Here is a 16,161-nt window from a genome sequence, read left to right on the forward strand (position 1 = left end):
ATTTTGAAATATTCTTACTTCCGGGTTACCTGCCTTCAACGTTGCAGTTGCAGATTTTGTTTTCATCGCTAGATTCCGCTTGATCACCCTAATGACGTGACGTTTGTAAAAACCCAAATCCTTCTGAATGAATAGATCTCTCGCCGGGTGCGGTGGTGCGCGCCTGTAATCCCAGTTACCGGGAGGCTGAGGCTGGAGGATCGTTTGAGCTCAGGAGCTCTGAGCTGCAGCGGATATGCAGATCGGGTGTCCGCACTAAATTCGGTATCGGTATGGTGGTCCTAGGGGAGCCTTGGACCACCAGGTCGTCTAAGGAGGGGTGCACCGGCCCAGGTCGGAGACGGAGCAGGTCAAAGCCCTCGTGCCGCTCAGTAGTGGGATCGCGCCTGTGAATAGACGCTGTAGTGCAGCCTGAGTAACACAGCGGGACCCAGTCTTTTTACACTCTTTATACTGTTCAACAAACAGCTGATACTATAACAACAAGGTGTTTACATGGCACAGCAGCTTCATCACTGCTTATAGTTCCCACGAAAACATTCAGAAGCCAGTTGTGTTTCTTTGTCCTACAGCGCCTCCACCTGGAGGAGAGGAATGATGAGCATCAATCACAGCATTCAGTGCAGCACCACAGATACAGCAAACTAACGGGGCTTTCTTTATGACATTCAATCAACGTGATGGAGAGGTGAAAAGTCACAAACAAACACTTTTCTTTTGCATTTTGCATATTGATAAAAAGAAGCCACGGACGTGAAATATGTAGCTTCAATCATTAGAAGACCTCTTACATTTCAATCATCTCTTTTTCTCAGTTCATCATGTTTTCCTCATTATTTCATGGGTTTCCTCATCTTTACCAGAGACCAGATTCCTGCTGTATTTTCAGGGTCAAACTATGTTTTGTAGTTGCTGTAATCTGGATTTTATCACATAAATCAAGGATCATATTCAGAGGGACGTCTGAGCTGTGTGAACTCGAAAATAACTTTGATTAAACTATATCACAAACTGTATTGCATCAAACAATCTCATGGAAAACTTGATTATTGCTGAGTACATGGATAAATAAATATGAAACTGCATGTAGTCATCTACTGTTGCTAACATGCGGTCATTCTACTGCCTTGACTTTTTATTTTGAAATATTCTTACTTCCGGGTTACCTGCCTTCAACGTTGCAGTTGCAGATTTTGTTTTCATCGCTAGATTCCGCTTGATCACCCTAATGACGTCACGTTTGTAAAAACCCAAATCCTTCTGAATGAATAGGTCTCTCGCCGGGTGCGGTGGCGCGCGCCTGTAATCCCAGTTACCGGGAGGCTGAGGCTGGAGGATCGTTTGAGCTCAGGAGCTCTGAGCTGCAGCGGATATGCAGATCGGGTGTCCGCACTAAGTTCGGTATCGGTATGGTGGTCCTAGGGGAGCCTTGGACCACCAGGTCGTCTAAGGAGGGGTGCACCGGCCCAGGTCGGAGACGGAGCAGGTCAAAGCTCTAGTGCCGCTCAGTAGTGGGATCGCGCCTGTGAATAGACGCTGTAGTGCAGCCTGAGTAACACAGCGGGACCCAGTCTTTTTACACTCTTTATACTGTTCAACAAACAGCTGATACTACAACAACAAGGTGTTTACATGGCACAGCAGCTTCATCACTGCTTATAGTTCCCACGAAAACATTCAGAAGCCAGTTGTGTTTCTTTGTCCTACAGCGCCTCCACCTGGAGGAGAGGAATGATGAGCATCAATCACAGCATTCAGTGCAGCACCACAGATACAGCAAACTAACGGGGCTTTCTTTATGACATTCAATCAACGTGATGGAGAGGTGAAAAGTCACAAACAAACACTTTTCTTTTGCATTTTGCATATTGATAAAAAGAAGCCACGGAGGTGAAATATGTAGCTTCAATCATTAGAAGACCTCTTACATTTCAATCATCTCTTTTTCTCAGTTCATCATGTTTTCCTCATTATTTCATGGGTTTCCTCATCTTTACCAGAGACCAGATTCCTGCTGTATTTTCAGGGTCAAACTATGTTTTGTAGTTGCTGTAATCTGGATTTTATCACATAAATCAAGGATCATATTCAGAGGGACGTCTGTGCTGTGTGAACTCGAAAATAACTTTGATTAAACTATATCACAAACTGTATTGCATCAAACAATCTTATCGAAAACTTGATTGTTGCTGAGTACATGGATAAATAAATATGAAACTGCATGTAGTCATCTACTGTTGCTAACATGCGGTCATTCTACTGCCTTGACTTTTTATTTTGAAATATTCTTACTTCCGGGTTACCTGCCTTCAACGTTGCAGTTGCAGATTTTGTTTTCATCGCTAGATTCCGCTTGATCACCCTAATGACGTGACGTTTGTAAAAACCCAAATCCTTCTGAATGAATAGATCTCTCGCCGGGTGCGGTGGTGCGCGCCTGTAATCCCAGTTACCGGGAGGCTGAGGCTGGAGGATCGTTTGAGCTCAGGAGCTCTGAGCTGCAGCGGATATGCAGATCGGGTGTCCGCACTAAATTCGGTATCGGTATGGTGGTCCTAGGGGAGCCTTGGACCACCAGGTCGTCTAAGGAGGGGTGCACCGGCCCAGGTCGGAGACGGAGCAGGTCAAAGCCCTCGTGCCGCTCAGTAGTGGGATCGCGCCTGTGAATAGACGCTGTAGTGCAGCCTGAGTAACACAGCGGGACCCAGTCTTTTTACACTCTTTATACTGTTCAACAAACAGCTGATACTATAACAACAAGGTGTTTACATGGCACAGCAGCTTCATCACTGCTTATAGTTCCCACGAAAACATTCAGAAGCCAGTTGTGTTTCTTTGTCCTACAGCGCCTCCACCTGGAGGAGAGGAATGATGAGCATCAATCACAGCATTCAGTGCAGCACCACAGATACAGCAAACTAACGGGGCTTTCTTTATGACATTCAATCAACGTGATGGAGAGGTGAAAAGTCACAAACAAACACTTTTCTTTTGCATTTTGCATATTGATAAAAAGAAGCCACGGACGTGAAATATGTAGCTTCAATCATTAGAAGACCTCTTACATCTTTACCAGAGACCAGATTCCTGCTGTATTTTCAGGGTCAAACTATGTTTTGTAGTTGCTGTAATCTGGATTTTATCACATAAATCAAGGATCATATTCAGAGGGACGTCTGTGCTGTGTGAACTCGAAAATAACTTTGATTAAACTATATCACAAACTGTATTGCATCAAACAATCTTATCGAAAACTTGATTGTTGCTGAGAACATGGATAAATAAATATGAAACTGCATGTAGTCATCTACTGTTGCTAACATGCGGTCATTCTACTGCCTTGACTTTTTATTTTGAAATATTCTTACTTCCGGGTTACCTGCCTTCAACGTTGCAGTTGCAGATTTTGTTTTCATCGCTAGATTCTGCTTGATCACCCTAATGACGTGACGTTTGTAAAAACCCAAATCCTTCTGAATGAATAGATCTCTCGCCGGGTGCGGTGGCGCGCGCCTGTAATCCCAGTTACCGGGAGGCTGAGGCTGGAGGATCGTTTGAGCTCAGGAGCTCTGAGCTGCAGCGGATATGCAGATCGGGTCTCCGCACTAAGTTCGGTATCGGTATGGTGGTCCTGGGGGAGCCCGGGACCACCAGGTCGTCTAAGGAGGGGTGCACCGGCCCAGGTCGGAGACGGAGCAGGTCAAAACCCTCGTGCCGCTCAGTAGTGGGATCGCGCCTGTGAATAGACGCTGTAGTGCAGCCTGAGTAACACAGCGGGACCCAGTCTTTTTACACTCTTTATACTGTTCAACAAACAGCTGATACTACAACAACAAGGTGTTTACATGGTACAGCAGCTTCATCACTGCTTCTTATAGTTCCCACGAAAACATTCAGAAACCAGTTGTGTTTCTTTGTCCTACAGCGCCTCCACCTGGAGGAGAGGAATGATGAGCATCAATCACAGCATTCAGTGCAGCACCACAGATACAGCAAACTAACGGGGCTTTCTTTATGACATTCAATCAACGTGATGGAGAGGTGAAAAGTCACAAACAAACACTTTTCTTTTGCATTTTGCATATTGATAAAAAGAAGCCACGGAGGTGAAATATGTAGCTTCAATCATTAGAAGACCTCTTTCATTTCAATCATCTCTTTTTCTCAGTTCATCATGTTTTCCTCATTATTTCATGGGTTTCCTCATCTTTACCAGAGACCAGATTCCTGCTGTATTTTCAGGGTCAAACTATGTTTTGTAGTTGCTGTAATCTGGATTTTATCACATAAATCAAGGATCATATTCAGAGGGACGTCTGTGCTGTGTGAACTCGAAAATAACTTTGATTAAACTATATCACAAACTGTATTGCATCAAACAATCTTATCGAAAACTTGATTGTTGCTGAGTACATGGATAAATAAATATGAAACTGCATGTAGTCATCTACTGTTGCTAACATGCGGTCATTCTACTGCCTTGACTTTTTATTTTGAAATATTCTTACTTCCGGGTTACCTGCCTTCAACGTTGCAGTTGCAGATTTTGTTTTCATCGCTAGATTCCGCTTGATCACCCTAATGACGTGACGTTTGTAAAAACCCAAATCCTTCTGAATGAATAGATCTCTCGCCGGGTGCGGTGGTGCGCGCCTGTAATCCCAGTTACCGGGAGGCTGAGGCTGGAGGATCGTTTGAGCTCAGGAGCTCTGAGCTGCAGCGGATATGCAGATCGGGTGTCCGCACTAAATTCGGTATCGGTATGGTGGTCCTAGGGGAGCCTTGGACCACCAGGTCGTCTAAGGAGGGGTGCACCGGCCCAGGTCGGAGACGGAGCAGGTCAAAGCCCTCGTGCCGCTCAGTAGTGGGATCGCGCCTGTGAATAGACGCTGTAGTGCAGCCTGAGTAACACAGCGGGACCCAGTCTTTTTACACTCTTTATACTGTTCAACAAACAGCTGATACTATAACAACAAGGTGTTTACATGGCACAGCAGCTTCATCACTGCTTATAGTTCCCACGAAAACATTCAGAAGCCAGTTGTGTTTCTTTGTCCTACAGCGCCTCCACCTGGAGGAGAGGAATGATGAGCATCAATCACAGCATTCAGTGCAGCACCACAGATACAGCAAACTAACGGGGCTTTCTTTATGACATTCAATCAACGTGATGGAGAGGTGAAAAGTCACAAACAAACACTTTTCTTTTGCATTTTGCATATTGATAAAAAGAAGCCACGGACGTGAAATATGTAGCTTCAATCATTAGAAGACGTCTTACATTTCAATCATCTCTTTTTCTCAGTTCATCATGTTTTCCTCATTATTTCATGGGTTTCCTCATCTTTACCAGAGACCAGATTCCTGCTGTATTTTCAGGGTCAAACTATGTTTTGTAGTTGCTGTAATCTGGATTTTATCACATAAATCAAGGATCATATTCAGAGGGACGTCTGAGCTGTGTGAACTCGAAAATAACTTTGATTAAACTATATCACAAACTGTATTGCATCAAACAATCTCATGGAAAACTTGATTATTGCTGAGTACATGGATAAATAAATATGAAACTGCATGTAGTCATCTACTGTTGCTAACATGCGGTCATTCTACTGCCTTGACTTTTTATTTTGAAATATTCTTACTTCCGGGTTACCTGCCTTCAACGTTGCAGTTGCAGATTTTGTTTTCATCGCTAGATTCCGCTTGATCACCCTAATGACGTCACGTTTGTAAAAACCCAAATCCTTCTGAATGAATAGGTCTCTCGCCGGGTGCGGTGGCGCGCGCCTGTAATCCCAGTTACCGGGAGGCTGAGGCTGGAGGATCGTTTGAGCTCAGGAGCTCTGAGCTGCAGCGGATATGCAGATCGGGTGTCCGCACTAAGTTCGGTATCGGTATGGTGGTCCTAGGGGAGCCTTGGACCACCAGGTCGTCTAAGGAGGGGTGCACCGGCCCAGGTCGGAGACGGAGCAGGTCAAAGCTCTCGTGCCGCTCAGTAGTGGGATCGCGCCTGTGAATAGACGCTGTAGTGCAGCCTGAGTAACACAGCGGGACCCAGTCTTTTTACACTCTTTATACTGTTCAACAAACAGCTGATACTACAACAACAAGGTGTTTACATGGCACAGCAGCTTCATCACTGCTTATAGTTCCCACGAAAACATTCAGAAGCCAGTTGTGTTTCTTTGTCCTACAGCGCCTCCACCTGGAGGAGAGGAATGATGAGCATCAATCACAGCATTCAGTGCAGCACCACAGATACAGCAAACTAACGGGGCTTTCTTTATGACATTCAATCAACGTGATGGAGAGGTGAAAAGTCACAAACAAACACTTTTCTTTTGCATTTTGCATATTGATAAAAAGAAGCCACGGAGGTGAAATATGTAGCTTCAATCATTAGAAGACCTCTTACATTTCAATCATCTCTTTTTCTCAGTTCATCATGTTTTCCTCATTATTTCATGGGTTTCCTCATCTTTACCAGAGACCAGATTCCTGCTGTATTTTCAGGGTCAAACTATGTTTTGTAGTTGCTGTAATCTGGATTTTATCACATGAATCAAGGATCATATTCAGAGGGACGTCTGTGCTGTGTGAACTCGAAAATAACTTTGATTAAACTATATCACAAACTGTATTGCATCAAACAATCTTATCGAAAACTTGATTGTTGCTGAGTACATGGATAAATAAATATGAAACTGCATGTAGTCATCTACTGTTGCTAACATGCGGTCATTCTACTGCCTTGACTTTTTATTTTGAAATATTCTTACTTCCGGGTTACCTGCCTTCAACGTTGCAGTTGCAGATTTTGTTTTCATTGCTAGATTCCGCTTGATCACCCTAATGACGTGACGTTTGTAAAAACCCAAATCCTTCTGAATGAATAGATCTCTCGCCGGGTGCGGTGGTGCGCGCCTGTAATCCCAGTTACCTGGAGGCTGAGGCTGGAGGATCGTTTGAGCTCAGGAGCTCTGAGCTGCAGCGGATATGCAGATCGGGTGTCCGCACTAAATTCGGTATCGGTATGGTGGTCCTAGGGGAGCCTTGGACCACCAGGTCGTCTAAGGAGGGGTGCACCGGCCCAGGTCGGAGACGGAGCAGGTCAAAGCCCTCGTGCCGCTCAGTAGTGGGATCGCGCCTGTGAATAGACGCTGTAGTGCAGCCTGAGTAACACAGCGGGACCCAGTCTTTTTACACTCTTTATACTGTTCAACAAACAGCTGATACTATAACAACAAGGTGTTTACATGGCACAGCAGCTTCATCACTGCTTATAGTTCCCACGAAAACATTCAGAAGCCAGTTGTGTTTCTTTGTCCTACAGCGCCTCCACCTGGAGGAGAGGAATGATGAGCATCAATCACAGCATTCAGTGCAGCACCACAGATACAGCAAACTAACGGGGCTTTCTTTATGACATTCAATCAACGTGATGGAGAGGTGAAAAGTCACAAACAAACACTTTTCTTTTGCATTTTGTATATTGATAAAAAGAAGCCACGGACGTGAAATATGTAGCTTCAATCATTAGAAGACCTCTTACATTTCAATCATCTCTTTTTCTCAGTTCATCATGTTTTCCTCATTATTTCATGGGTTTCCTCATCTTTACCAGAGACCAGATTCCTGCTGTATTTTCAGGGTCAAACTATGTTTTGTAGTTGCTGTAATCTGGATTTTATCACATAAATCAAGGATCATATTCAGAGGGACGTCTGTGCTGTGTGAACTCGAAAATAACTTTGATTAAACTATATCACAAACTGTATTGCATCAAACAATCTCATGGAAAACTTGATTATTGCTGAGTACATGGATAAATAAATATGAAACTGCATGTAGTCATCTACTGTTGCTAACATGCGGTCATTCTACTGCCTTGACTTTTTATTTTGAAATATTCTTACTTCCGGGTTACCTGCCTTCAACGTTGCAGTTGCAGATTTTGTTTTCATCGCTAGATTCCGCTTGATCACCCTAATGACGTCACGTTTGTAAAAACCCAAATCCTTCTGAATGAATAGGTCTCTCGCCGGGTGCGGTGGCGCGCGCCTGTAATCCCAGTTACCGGGAGGCTGAGGCTGGAGGATCGTTTGAGCTCAGGAGCTCTGAGCTGCAGCGGATATGCAGATCGGGTGTCCGCACTAAGTTCGGTATCGGTATGGTGGTCCTAGGGGAGCCTTGGACCACCAGGTCGTCTAAGGAGGGGTGCACCGGCCCAGGTCGGAGACGGAGCAGGTCAAAGCTCTCGTGCCGCTCAGTAGTGGGATCGCGCCTGTGAATAGACGCTGTAGTGCAGCCTGAGTAACACAGCGGGACCCAGTCTTTTTACACTCTTTATACTGTTCAACAAACAGCTGATACTACAACAACAAGGTGTTTACATGGCACAGCAGCTTCATCACTGCTTATAGTTCCCACGAAAACATTCAGAAGCCAGTTGTGTTTCTTTGTCCTACAGCGCCTCCACCTGGAGGAGAGGAATGATGAGCATCAATCACAGCATTCAGTGCAGCACCACAGATACAGCAAACTAACGGGGCTTTCTTTATGACATTCAATCAACGTGATGGAGAGGTGAAAAGTCACAAACAAACACTTTTCTTTTGCATTTTGCATATTGATAAAAAGAAGCCACGGAGGTGAAATATGTAGCTTCAATCATTAGAAGACCTCTTACATTTCAATCATCTCTTTTTCTCAGTTCATCATGTTTTCCTCATTATTTCATGGGTTTCCTCATCTTTACCAGAGACCAGATTCCTGCTGTATTTTCAGGGTCAAACTATGTTTTGTAGTTGCTGTAATCTGGATTTTATCACATGAATCAAGGATCATATTCAGAGGGACGTCTGTGCTGTGTGAACTCGAAAATAACTTTGATTAAACTATATCACAAACTGTATTGCATCAAACAATCTTATCGAAAACTTGATTGTTGCTGAGTACATGGATAAATAAATATGAAACTGCATGTAGTCATCTACTGTTGCTAACATGCGGTCATTCTACTGCCTTGACTTTTTATTTTGAAATATTCTTACTTCCGGGTTACCTGCCTTCAACGTTGCAGTTGCAGATTTTGTTTTCATTGCTAGATTCCGCTTGATCACCCTAATGACGTGACGTTTGTAAAAACCCAAATCCTTCTGAATGAATAGATCTCTCGCCGGGTGCGGTGGTGCGCGCCTGTAATCCCAGTTACCTGGAGGCTGAGGCTGGAGGATCGTTTGAGCTCAGGAGCTCTGAGCTGCAGCGGATATGCAGATCGGGTGTCCGCACTAAATTCGGTATCGGTATGGTGGTCCTAGGGGAGCCTTGGACCACCAGGTCGTCTAAGGAGGGGTGCACCGGCCCAGGTCGGAGACGGAGCAGGTCAAAGCCCTCGTGCCGCTCAGTAGTGGGATCGCGCCTGTGAATAGACGCTGTAGTGCAGCCTGAGTAACACAGCGGGACCCAGTCTTTTTACACTCTTTATACTGTTCAACAAACAGCTGATACTATAACAACAAGGTGTTTACATGGCACAGCAGCTTCATCACTGCTTATAGTTCCCACGAAAACATTCAGAAGCCAGTTGTGTTTCTTTGTCCTACAGCGCCTCCACCTGGAGGAGAGGAATGATGAGCATCAATCACAGCATTCAGTGCAGCACCACAGATACAGCAAACTAACGGGGCTTTCTTTATGACATTCAATCAACGTGATGGAGAGGTGAAAAGTCACAAACAAACACTTTTCTTTTGCATTTTGTATATTGATAAAAAGAAGCCACGGACGTGAAATATGTAGCTTCAATCATTAGAAGACCTCTTACATTTCAATCATCTCTTTTTCTCAGTTCATCATGTTTTCCTCATTATTTCATGGGTTTCCTCATCTTTACCAGAGACCAGATTCCTGCTGTATTTTCAGGGTCAAACTATGTTTTGTAGTTGCTGTAATCTGGATTTTATCACATAAATCAAGGATCATATTCAGAGGGACGTCTGAGCTGTGTGAACTCGAAAATAACTTTGATTAAACTATATCACAAACTGTATTGCATCAAACAATCTCATGGAAAACTTGATTATTGCTGAGTACATGGATAAATAAATATGAAACTGCATGTAGTCATCTACTGTTGCTAACATGCGGTCATTCTACTGCCTTGACTTTTTATTTTGAAATATTCTTACTTCCGGGTTACCTGCCTTCAACGTTGCAGTTGCAGATTTTGTTTTCATCGCTAGATTCCGCTTGATCACCCTAATGACGTCACGTTTGTAAAAACCCAAATCCTTCTGAATGAATAGGTCTCTCGCCGGGTGCGGTGGCGCGCGCCTGTAATCCCAGTTACCGGGAGGCTGAGGCTGGAGGATCGTTTGAGCTCAGGAGCTCTGAGCTGCAGCGGATATGCAGATCGGGTGTCCGCACTAAGTTCGGTATCGGTATGGTGGTCCTAGGGGAGCCTTGGACCACCAGGTCGTCTAAGGAGGGGTGCACCGGCCCAGGTCGGAGACGGAGCAGGTCAAAGCTCTCGTGCCGCTCAGTAGTGGGATCGCGCCTGTGAATAGACGCTGTAGTGCAGCCTGAGTAACACAGCGGGACCCAGTCTTTTTACACTCTTTATACTGTTCAACAAACAGCTGATACTACAACAACAAGGTGTTTACATGGCACAGCAGCTTCATCACTGCTTATAGTTCCCACGAAAACATTCAGAAGCCAGTTGTGTTTCTTTGTCCTACAGCGCCTCCACCTGGAGGAGAGGAATGATGAGCATCAATCACAGCATTCAGTGCAGCACCACAGATACAGCAAACTAACGGGGCTTTCTTTATGACATTCAATCAACGTGATGGAGAGGTGAAAAGTCACAAACAAACACTTTTCTTTTGCATTTTGCATATTGATAAAAAGAAGCCACGGAGGTGAAATATGTAGCTTCAATCATTAGAAGACCTCTTACATTTCAATCATCTCTTTTTCTCAGTTCATCATGTTTTCCTCATTATTTCATGGGTTTCCTCATCTTTACCAGAGACCAGATTCCTGCTGTATTTTCAGGGTCAAACTATGTTTTGTAGTTGCTGTAATCTGGATTTTATCACATAAATCAAGGATCATATTCAGAGGGACGTCTGTGCTGTGTGAACTCGAAAATAACTTTGATTAAACTATATCACAAACTGTATTGCATCAAACAATCTAATCGAAAACTTGATTGTTGCTGAGTACATGGATAAATAAATATGAAACTGCATGTAGTCATCTACTGTTGCTAACATGCGGTCATTCTACTGCCTTGACTTTTTATTTTGAAATATTCTTACTTCCGGTTTACCTGCCTTCAACGTTGCAGTTGCAGATTTTGTTTTCATCGCTAGATTCCGCTTGATCACCCTAATGACGTGACGTTTGTAAAAACCCAAATCCTTCTGAATGAATAGATCTCTCGCCGGGTGCGGTGGTGCGCGCCTGTAATCCCAGTTACCGGGAGGCTGAGGCTGGAGGATCGTTTGAGCTCAGGAGCTCTGAGCTGCAGCGGATATGCAGATCGGGTGTCCGCACTAAATTCGGTATCGGTATGGTGGTCCTAGGGGAGCCTTGGACCACCAGGTCGTCTAAGGAGGGGTGCACCGGCCCAGGTCGGAGACGGAGCAGGTCAAAGCCCTCGTGCCGCTCAGTAGTGGGATCGCGCCTGTGAATAGACGCTGTAGTGCAGCCTGAGTAACACAGCGGGACCCAGTCTTTTTACACTCTTTATACTGTTCAACAAACAGCTGATACTATAACAACAAGGTGTTTACATGGCACAGCAGCTTCATCACTGCTTATAGTTCCCACGAAAACATTCAGAAGCCAGTTGTGTTTCTTTGTCCTACAGCGCCTCCACCTGGAGGAGAGGAATGATGAGCATCAATCACAGCATTCAGTGCAGCACCACAGATACAGCAAACTAACGGGGCTTTCTTTATGACATTCAATCAACGTGATGGAGAGGTGAAAAGTCACAAACAAACACTTTTCTTTTGCATTTTGCATATTGATAAAAAGAAGCCACGGACGTGAAATATGTAGCTTCAATCATTAGAAGACGTCTTACATTTCAATCATCTCTTTTTCTCAGTTCATCATGTTTTCCTCATTATTTCATGGGTTTCCTCATCTTTACCAGAGACCAGATTCCTGCTGTATTTTCAGGGTCAAACTATGTTTTGTAGTTGCTGTAATCTGGATTTTATCACATAAATCAAGGATCATATTCAGAGGGACGTCTGTGCTGTGTGAACTCGAAAATAACTTTGATTAAACTATATCACAAACTGTATTGCATCAAACAATCTCATGGAAAACTTGATTATTGCTGAGTACATGGATAAATAAATATGAAACTGCATGTAGTCATCTACTGTTGCTAACATGCGGTCATTCTACTGCCTTGACTTTTTATTTTGAAATATTCTTACTTCCGGGTTACCTGCCTTCAACGTTGCAGTTGCAGATTTTGTTTTCATCGCTAGATTCCGCTTGATCACCCTAATGACGTCACGTTTGTAAAAACCCAAATCCTTCTGAATGAATAGGTCTCTCGCCGGGTGCGGTGGCGCGCGCCTGTAATCCCAGTTACCGGGAGGCTGAGGCTGGAGGATCGTTTGAGCTCAGGAGCTCTGAGCTGCAGCGGATATGCAGATCGGGTGTCCGCACTAAGTTCGGTATCGGTATGGTGGTCCTAGGGGAGCCTTGGACCACCAGGTCGTCTAAGGAGGGGTGCACCGGCCCAGGTCGGAGACGGAGCAGGTCAAAGCTCTCGTGCCGCTCAGTAGTGGGATCGCGCCTGTGAATAGACGCTGTAGTGCAGCCTGAGTAACACAGCGGGACCCAGTCTTTTTACACTCTTTATACTGTTCAACAAACAGCTGATACTACAACAACAAGGTGTTTACATGGCACAGCAGCTTCATCACTGCTTATAGTTCCCACGAAAACATTCAGAAGCCAGTTGTGTTTCTTTGTCCTACAGCGCCTCCACCTGGAGGAGAGGAATGATGAGCATCAATCACAGCATTCAGTGCAGCACCACAGATACAGCAAACTAACGGGGCTTTCTTTATGACATTCAATCAACGTGATGGAGAGGTGAAAAGTCACAAACAAACACTTTTCTTTTGCATTTTGTATATTGATAAAAAGAAGCCACGGACGTGAAATATGTAGCTTCAATCATTAGAAGACCTCTTACATTTCAATCATCTCTTTTTCTCAGTTCATCATGTTTTCCTCATTATTTCATGGGTTTCCTCATCTTTACCAGAGACCAGATTCCTGCTGTATTTTCAGGGTCAAACTATGTTTTGTAGTTGCTGTAATCTGGATTTTATCACATAAATCAAGGATCATATTCAGAGTGACGTCTGTGCTGTGTGAACTCGAAAATAACTTTGATTAAACTATATCACAAACTGTATTGCATCAAACAATCTCATGGAAAACTTGATTATTGCTGAGTACATGGATAAATAAATATGAAACTGCATGTAGTCATCTACTGTTGCTAACATGCGGTCATTCTACTGCCTTGACTTTTTATTTTGAAATATTCTTACTTCCGGGTTACCTGCCTTCAACGTTGCAGTTGCAGATTTTGTTTTCATCGCTAGATTCCGCTTGATCACCCTAATGACGTCACGTTTGTAAAAACCCAAATCCTTCTGAATGAATAGGTCTCTCGCCGGGTGCGGTGGCGCGCGCCTGTAATCCCAGTTACCGGGAGGCTGAGGCTGGAGGATCGTTTGAGCTCAGGAGCTCTGAGCTGCAGCGGATATGCAGATCGGGTGTCCGCACTAAGTTCGGTATCGGTATGGTGGTCCTAGGGGAGCCTTGGACCACCAGGTCGTCTAAGGAGGGGTGCACCGGCCCAGGTCGGAGACGGAGCAGGTCAAAGCTCTCGTGCCGCTCAGTAGTGGGATCGCGCCTGTGAATAGACGCTGTAGTGCAGCCTGAGTAACACAACGGGACCCAGTCTTTTTACACTCTTTATACTGTTCAACAAACAGCTGATACTACAACAACAAGGTGTTTACATGGCACAGCAGCTTCATCACTGCTTATAGTTCCCACGAAAACATTCAGAAGCCAGTTGTGTTTCTTTGTCCTACAGCGCCTCCACCTGGAGGAGAGGAATGATGAGCATCAATCACAGCATTCAGTGCAGCACCACAGATACAGCAAACTAACGGGGCTTTCTTTATGACATTCAATCAACGTGATGGAGAGGTGAAAAGTCACAAACAAACACTTTTCTTTTGCATTTTGTATATTGATAAAAAGAAGCCACGGACGTGAAATATGTAGCTTCAATCATTAGAAGACCTCTTACATTTCAATCATCTCTTTTTCTCAGTTCATCATGTTTTCCTCATTATTTCATGGGTTTCCTCATCTTTACCAGAGACCAGATTCCTGCTGTATTTTCAGGGTCAAACTATGTTTTGTAGTTGCTGTAATCTGGATTTTATCACATAAATCAAGGATCATATTCAGAGGGACGTCTGTGCTGTGTGAACTCGAAAATAACTTTGATTAAACTATATCACAAACTGTATTGCATCAAACAATCTTATCGAAAACTTGATTGTTGCTGAGTACATGGATAAATAAATATGAAACTGCATGTAGTCATCTACTGTTGCTAACATGCGGTCATTCTACTGCCTTGACTTTTTATTTTGAAATATTCTTACTTCCGGGTTACCTGCCTTCAACGTTGCAGTTGCAGATTTTGTTTTCATCGCTAGATTCCGCTTGATCACCCTAATGACGTCACGTTTGTAAAAACCCAAATCCTTCTGAATGAATAGGTCTCTCGCCGGGTGCGGTGGCGCGCGCCTGTAATCCCAGTTACCGGGAGGCTGAGGCTGGAGGATCGTTTGAGCTCAGGAGCTCTGAGCTGCAGCGGATATGCAGATCGGGTGTCCGCACTAAGTTCGGTATCGGTATGGTGGTCCTAGGGGAGCCTTGGACCACCAGGTCGTCTAAGGAGGGGTGCACCGGCCCAGGTCGGAGACGGAGCAGGTCAAAGCCCTCGTGCCGCTCAGTAGTGGGATCGCGCCTGTGAATAGACGCTGTAGTGCAGCCTGAGTAACACAGCGGGACCCAGTCTTTTTACACTCTTTATACTGTTCAACAAACAGCTGATACTACAACAACAAGGTGTTTACATGGCACAGCAGCTTCATCACTGCTTATAGTTCCCACGAAAACATTCAGAAGCCAGTTGTGTTTCTTTGTCCTACAGCGCCTCCACCTGGAGGAGAGGAATGATGAGCATCAATCACAGCATTCAGTGCAGCACCACAGATACAGCAAACTAACGGGGCTTTCTTTATGACATTCAATCAACGTGATGGAGAGGTGAAAAGTCACAAACAAACACTTTTCTTTTGCATTTTGCATATTGATAAAAAGAAGCCACGGACGTGAAATATGTAGCTTCAATCATTAGAAGACGTCTTACATTTCAATCATCTCTTTTTCTCAGTTCATCATGTTTTCCTCATTATTTCATGGGTTTCCTCATCTTTACCAGAGACCAGATTCCTGCTGTATTTTCAGGGTCAAACTATGTTTTGTAGTTGCTGTAATCTGGATTTTATCACATAAATCAAGGATCATATTCAGAGGGACGTCTGTGCTGTGTGAACTCGAAAATAACTTTGATTAAACTATATCACAAACTGTATTGCATCAAACAATCTTATCGAAAACTTGATTGTTGCTGAGTACATGGATAAATAAATATGAAACTGCATGTAGTCATCTACTGTTGCTAACATGCGGTCATTCTACTGCCATGACTTTTTATTTTGAAATATTCTTACTTCCGGGTTACCTGCCTTCAACGTTGCAGTTGCAGATTTTGTTTTCATCGCTAGATTCCGCTTGATCACCCTAATGAGGTCACGTTTGTAAAAACCTAAATCCTTCTGAATGAATAGGTCTCTCGCCGGGTGCGGTGGCGCGCGCCTGTAATCCCAGTTACCGGGAGGCTGAGGCTGGAGGATCGTTTGAGCTCAGGAGCTCTGAGCTGCAGCGGATATGCAGATCGGGTGTCCGCACTAAGTTCGGTATCGGTATGGTGGTCCTAGGGGAGCCTTGGACCAC

Source organism: Anarhichas minor, unplaced genomic scaffold (assembly GCF_050575085.1).
Source record: "Anarhichas minor isolate MPS153535 unplaced genomic scaffold, ASM5057508v1 ptg000026l, whole genome shotgun sequence".
Classification (NCBI taxonomy): Eukaryota; Metazoa; Chordata; class Actinopteri; order Perciformes; family Anarhichadidae; genus Anarhichas; species Anarhichas minor.